Source organism: Phacochoerus africanus, chromosome 4, assembly GCF_016906955.1.
Source record: "Phacochoerus africanus isolate WHEZ1 chromosome 4, ROS_Pafr_v1, whole genome shotgun sequence".
In the NCBI taxonomy this organism is placed as follows: Eukaryota; Metazoa; Chordata; class Mammalia; order Artiodactyla; family Suidae; genus Phacochoerus; species Phacochoerus africanus.
Genome location: NC_062547.1, coordinates 125619592 through 125627451, shown reverse-complemented (window position 1 = coordinate 125627451; position 7860 = coordinate 125619592).

Here is a 7860-nt window from a genome sequence, read left to right as displayed (position 1 = left end):
CAAAATGTCCTTTAAATAACCCGTGGGGAAGAGCATGAGTTAGAAGGCTTCAAACAAATAGGTAGAGGCGAGGTATTTTGAAACAAAAAAGGGGACACCTGTTATTTCTACATTACTACACATAAACATCATATAATCACCAGGAAGTCAAATTAAAATTGGCTTAATTTGGAGTTCATAAGGCCCTTGTCCCATGATTGAGAGGTCCCCCACATTTTTCCTTTATTATTTTTTTCTATATGCCATTTTATAATTGTGTTTTACTACTTTGTAAGATTGGAAAACTTGTTAGAATCTTACTTTATGAAACACTTAAGAAGGCTTATATTAAAGCTTAACTTTGAAATGGCATAATTCTCATTTAAAAAAATAGACTAAAATTCTCTAAGCTAGTTACTTCATATTTAAAAAATAACTTTCTTAATAATTTTTCAATAAGGCCAGAAAACTAATGCATGGCCAAAAAAAAAAAAAATAGATGTACATGAAAATACAAATCAACTGTACTTCAATACAACTTTAAAAAATGAAAAAAGTGGTATTTTATTAGCTGTTCTCAGTGAAAAGAAAATGTTTCATACCAACCAGAACAGAAAGGAATCCTGCTATTTTATAATTTTCACCTTCCCTTCAATTATTCTAGCTTTAATATTTTCCCTTTGAATTTCTCTGTGTTAGACAGCACTCTTAAACCTCAAGATTATAAAAACAAGAAACCTTTCCAAAATCACATGGGTAAACTCTCAACCTGCTGTTAAAAATACTACTGGTGAGGCCAATGCTTCTTTCTCTGGGCAGGTTTCATAGGTTATATGAAGTCAGGGAGCCACAGCAGATAACAGTGAACAGCAGTGAGCATGGCCTTCTGCACCACTCAGCTGCCAGAGAAATACTATGGCAGATCCCACCAACAGTCATTCTCTGCCTCATTTTCCTTTTCCTGTTTTCCACTAAAAGGGCTAAAAGAGGAAGATTCTAATGCTCCCTTCCACCTGGTGATAGCTCTGTCACCAAGTTCCAGCTAAAAAGACATAAGAAAAAGATTCTAAGGGCAGTGCTTCTCAAATTTTACTGTGTATAAGAATCACCTGGGGTGAAGTTCCCATCATGGCTCAGTGGGAACAAATCTGACTAATATCCATAAGGACGCATGTTCGATCCCTGGCCTCTCTCAGGGAGTTATGATCTGGCATTGCTGTGAGCTGTGGTGTTGGTTGTAGACCTGGCTTGGATCTGGTGTTGCTGTGGCTGTGATGTAGGCCAGTGGCTATAGCTCCCATTCGATCCCGAGCCTGGGAACCTCCATATACTGAGGGTGTGGCCCTAAAAAGATGAAAAGAAAAGAATCTCTTGGGGATCTTGTTAAAATCCAAATCGATTAATCAGGATGGGCACTGGGACACTGCATTTTAGTTCCCAGGTGAAGGACCATCCTGGCCTCTCAGGATCACAATTTGAATAGCAAGATGCTAGAGGGCTTCTGGCAAGATTTTCTACCTTTATTTGGTCAGAGATGTGCAAAGAGAAAGCTGATTCCTGTCCTTTCCTCCAGTGTCCTGCTTTTGAATAGGATTGAAAAAGGAGGTGGGTGTGGGGCTGTGTCAGCCATCTTGTATCCAAGAGGGATGGAAGCTAACGAAGTGAGAACAGCAAGGCAGAGGAATGGAAAGTGTAATTTTGTCCTGATGTTGACTAATCTTGGGACTGACTACCTTTAGACTTATTTTAATGACATAATAAATATCCATAGGGTTTAAGTTACCAGTTGTCATATTTTCTATTATGTGCAACCAAATAGTTCTTACCTATTACATGAACTAAGCTGATCCACTCAGCTGGGCTTATAATTAATCAGTCCAGAGGCATAGCCCATCTTTATAGCCGGTGGCTAACAGAGAGACAATAGATCTGGAGGATGGCAATTCCACAGCAGCAAGTTTTCTAGAACTGACAACATTTATTCATGTGCTTCTGGAAGAAGAACTTAATTCTTAAGATTGTAGCAACTTGCTTTTTAACCCCTGGCAGAGAAGCAGGGGATAGGAGGATGGAGAGTCAGAAGATGCCTCTTCTGTGTCCTTGTATTGCCTCATTCTTCTAATGAAATTCTTCTGAGGAAAGAGAGAGTAACTTTTTTCCCATGGTAGAGCTCATAAAGTGAAGTTAGCTGTTGAAACTCATCGGCATTTACAGGTACATTTTGATCTCCAATACTGAGGACATGGGTTGCAGAATTACAGTAAATGAACCAACAAGTATGATTTTGGGAAAAAACCTCACTCTTGTTTCTTTTTCTATTGAACAAACACTGGTGGGTGTAACTTTGTTCACAATGCATGTTGAATTTCTTTGCCTTACCTCAAGTGCTTTTACCCGAAAAGAACTCCAATCTTTTCATATCTGCCCAAATCTGTGATAGCTTTATTTTTACTATCTCATTTTTCTCATTGTAGTAGTTAGGGTATAATCTTACTTTCAATACAAAACAAAATAACTGTAGCTTAAATTATGGAGAAATTTATTTATGTCTCATTTAATGGTCTGAATGATACCATTATGAAACAGATATACAGTTTCATGGTGTCAGGACTCGAGTTTGTTTTATCTTGTTGCTCCACCATTACTTTGGTTCCATCTCATGGTGTAAGGTAGTTGCTCAAGTTCCCACAATTTTATCTCTGTTCCAACCAGTCAGAAGTGGGGAAGGAACAATGGAAGTGATGTCCTTTTCATTTAGAGCCATGTGAGCCTTTAAGAACCAAGTGCCCAGGTAAAATTCAATTTTTTTTTGTTTTTTGTTTTTTTAGGTTTTTTCTTTTCTTTTTTTTTTTTTTTTTTTGCTTTTCAGGGCCTCACGTGTGGCACATGGAGGTTCCCAGGCTAGGGGTCGCATCGGAGCTGCAGCCGCCGGCCTACACCACAGCCACAGCAACTCGGGATCCAAGCTGTTACAACACAGCTCACGGCAATGCCAGATCCTTAACCCACTGAGTGAGGCCAGGGGTGGGAGCTGCATCCTCATGGATACTAGTCAGATTCGTTTCCACTGAGTCACGATGGGAACTCAAGTTTTTTTTTTTTTTAAATTAAATAAAGATGTGAAGAATGCATTTGAGGAGGAAGAAGTCTCTGCCACACTCATCAGTCAGCTGGCTAAGTGGGGTTGTAGCTGTCCTTGAGTAATTATGACTTTTTTAAACCTCTATTATTGTCCTTTGGAAATAACTTCAGGTATTTTGTTTCCATTGCAATATAATTTTATCCCCGTTCTAATGATGTTTATTCCCCCAAGACAATGTACCTTTGTAAAGAAATTTTACAGTGGTTCCATATTTTTATTACTTTCTTTTTCTTCATTTCACTCTTATTAAAGTTAGTTCAATAACTTCTTAGATCCACAATATTCTTGTCAACACAAAGAAACTCCACAAGCTTGAAAACTATTGTAGGTGAGTACACAATTTGGGTTCAGACACTGATCAGCTTAACAGAAGTGTGGAGAACGGATAGGCTGGGTCTATCAAGTCATTATGTGCAAAAGGACCTAACTAGACTTCTGGCAGAGAAATTATGAGGAGAAAAAGGAATCTTTTAGACGCATTGGTTTATTTGGGGTCCTTAATGCCAGGACAGAGGGTAAGGATGATTATGTGCTTAGCCCCACTGATGTCTGTCACTATGGTCTAGCCACCATGATCTCAAATTTGAGCTCAGAGACAAAGAGGACTGTAATAAAAAAATGAATAAAATGAATACCAACAATATTTTTGAGAGTATATGGCATTCTTATATTGATGCTAGAAGCTTCAATGACAATGCAAGGGAATATTTGTATTAGATGCAACAGTCAGAGCTTTGGTTTAGGTGCCATTATCCCTGACTTATGGCATTAACATTTTGGCTCAGCAGTTGCTGCACTGTGATAGAAAAATCTCTGCTGTGCATTGTTAAAAGAGGGACTACTTTGTTCATTGTCACTGCCACAGAGATTCAGAGCAAAAGAGAAGATTACAGATGGCACACTGCTGCCAAAAGATCTGGCTGCAGAGTGCAGCAAGAGTTTCCTGGGTACTTCCAGGACTACATTGGAAGAATTTGAGGGTTACAAAGCAGGTGATGTATAAATAGAAAAGTACTGGTTTCCTTCTTTCTATGATCATGAAAATAATCTTCATTAATAGTTCTCACAATTCCATATTTCCCAATGGCTATTGTATGGATATGGGTCAAAATGAGCGTATTTGATTCCATCTTCTACTGGCTAGTGTTTCCATCTGAAAGAGATACACATCACTTTTGTTCTCATTCCGTTGGCCAAAGTAAGTCACAGCCTTAAGAAGGGCAGGTAATGAAAATAATTACCACATGCCCAGAAGGAGGAGAATCAGAACATTTATAATAATCAAATGATGGCCACAGCACTTAAACAGTGAATTACAAATGTTATATGATAGGCCTGGAAATATATATGATAGCTATAACTGAATCTAAATTACATTACTCCATCTAATTTGGGAGCCAATGACTGCATTAATTACTATCTTCCTCACTTGGAGCAACTCTGCGTGACACTGCCTAAGATACAGGCTGAGCCTACTAATGCACAATCTGATAGCCAAAGAGTATAAAGGAAACCATGATTCTATTCATCTATATTACATTGAAAATTTGGCACGTTAACAAAAAGGTCTCATTTGATGATTAAAATAAGTTTCATTTCAAAAGTATTTTCCACTTTCTTCTAGCATGGTTACTGTGGACAGGGTTCAAACTTGGAAAATTTGTGAATAGGGTATGATTTAGAGCCCTTTCATTATTGTTTGGGGGTCATACCTTCTTTCCACTTTCTAATGGTGATTTCTAAGTCTTCTATAATTCTAAGATCCTCACTAAGCTTTCATTTTTTCTAAAGAGAAACCTTCTTAGGAATTGTTTTTCTACTGCAAAATTCACTATAAAAATTTAACTCTACTTTGACCCATTCTTTAAGGACCCAGCTCTTCAATAATTAATATGAAAAAAACAGTTTATTAGAAAGTGTTCACACAACTCAACAACAAAAAAACAAACAACCCAATTGAAAAATAGGCAGAAGATGGAGCTCCCATTGTGGCTCAGTGGAAATGAATCTGACTAGTAGCCATGAGGACACAGGTTTGATCCCTGGCCTCGTTCGGTGGGTTAAGGAACCGGCATTGCCGTGAGCTGTAGTGAGGGTCACAGACATGGTTCAGATCCTCCATTGCTGTGGCTGTGATGTAGGCTGGCAGCTGTAGCTCTGATTGGACCCCTAGCCTGGGAACTTCCATATGCCACAGGTGCAGCCCTAAAAAAGCAAAAAAAAAAAAAATTTAAAAATTTAAAAAATATGGCAAAAATGATCCTATCTACCAAACAGACAGATCACGACCATGAAGGACAGATTTGTGGTTGTCGGGGGTGGTGGTGGTAGGGGGGAAATGGACTGGGAATTTAGGGTTGGCAGATGCAAACTGTTACACTGGGAGTGGATGGGCAATGGAGTCTGTACAGCACATGAAACTGTTTATGACTGGATAACTGTTGTACAACAGAAATTAAAGAAACATTGTAAATCAATTATACTTCAATGAAAAAAAGTGTTCATGACCAAAAGGAATAGAATATTTGATCTTCAGAAAAGAAGCTTATGGACTTGGAGAAAGACTTGTGGTTGCCAAGGGGGAGGAGGAGGGAGTGGGATAGACTGGGAACATGGGGTCAATAGATGCAAACTATTGCATTTGGAGTGGATAAGCAATAAGACCCTGCTGTATAGCACAGAGAACTGTATCTAGTCACTTGTGGTGGAGCATGATGAAGAATAATGTGAGAAAAAGAATGTATATATATATTTGTGTGACTGGGTCACTTGGCTGTACAGTAGAAAACTGACAGCACACTGAAAACCAATTATAATAGAAGAAATAAAAATCATTAGAAAAAAAGAATATGTGATCTTTTCACTAATAAATTTACAAATTAACAAGCCCTTTCATATATGAAGCCACAGGAGGAAGAAATAATAGGCATTTCATTGTTTAGGACAAGAGTTATGGGAGATTTTTTGACAATAGTTTCCCCTGGGGATTTCCCTCAAATCATTCCATAGATACTGCAATGATAGTTAAAACATAAATACTATATTGTTCATTCTTCTGATGTTAAAATAACCTAAATGATACCATCTGATGGTGGCAAGGGTACAGTTTAACTGCCTTTAATACACTGCCTTGTATAAGAATAAGATGACTTTTATTGGAAAGGAAACTTGGGTTATCAACTTAACAGATATATCAAGGATTAAATCTGATTGTTGATGAATGCTAAGTAACATGCAAAAGAAACATTCAAATATTCCAGCATATGATTCCCCTCTGCAGGATACTACTGTCTTTTAGCTTTTTGTTTACCACATATGTTTTCTTGTTTTGTGGGCTTCACATATCAGTAGCAGTGCCTGAAGTGCACTACCCTCTTTCACTATCCCATCCTACATTTCTGCTGACTAGTTCTTTATTCTTAAGGGTTTATTTAAATGTTACTTCTTGGAAGCCCTAGCAATCTCTGGAATTAGAGAGTTGAGCCCCATCTATGTGTTTGCAGAGAACATCTATTCCCCCATTTATTTTTTATTTTTATTTTTTTTGCTTTTTTTCTCTCTCTCTTTTTTTTTTTTTTTTATTTTCCCACTGTACAGCAAGGGGGTCAGGTTATCCTTACATGTATACATTACAATTACATTTTTCCCCCAGCCCTTTCTTCTGTTGCAACATGAGTATCTAGACAAAGTTCTCAATGCTATTCAGCAGGATCTCCTTGTAAATCTATTCTAAGTTGTGTCTGATAAGCCCAAGCTCCCGATCCCTCCCACTCCCTCCCCCTCCCCCTCCCATCAGGCAGCCACAAGTCTCTTCTCCAAGTCAATGATTTTCTTTTCTAAGGAGATGTTCATTTATGCTGGATATTAGATTCCAGTTATAAGTGATATCATATGGTATTTGTCTTTGTCTTTCTGGCTCATTTCACTCAGTATGAGATTCTCTAGCTCCATCCATGTTGCTGCAAATGGCATTATGTCATTCTTTTTTATGGCTGAGTAGTATTCCATTGTGTATATATACCACCTCTTCCGAATCCAATCATCTGTCGATGGACATTTGGGTTGTTTTCATGTCCTGGCTATTGTGAATAGTGCTGCAATGAACATGCGGGTGCACGTGTCTCTTTTAAGTAGAGTTTTGTCTGGATAGATGCCCAAGAGTGGGATTGCGGGGTCATATGGAAGTTCTATGTATAGATTTCTAAGGTATCTCAAACTGTTCTCCATAGTGGCTGTACCAGTTGACATTCCCACCAACAGTGCAGGAGGATTCCCTTTTCTCCACAACCCCTCCAGCACTTGTTATTTGTGGACTTATTAATGATGGCCATTCTGACTGGTGTGAGGTGATATCTCATGGTAGTTTTGATTTGCATTTCTCTTATAACCAGTGATGTTGAGCATTTTTTCATGTGTTTGTTGGCCATCTGTATATCTTCTTTGGAGAAATGTCTATTCAGGTCTTTTGCCCATTTTCCCATTGATTGATTGGCTTTTTGGCTGTTGAGTTGTATAAGTTGCTTATATATTCTAGAGATTAAGCCCTTGTCTGTTGCATCATTTGAAACTATTTTCTCCCATTCTGTAAGTTGTCCTTTTGTTTTCTTTTGGGTTTCCTTTGCTGTGCAAAAGCTTTTCAGTTTGATGAGGTCCCATGGGTTTATTTTTGCTCTAATTTCTATTGCTTTGGGAGACTGACCTGAGAAAATATTCATGATGGTGATGTCAGAGAGTGTTTT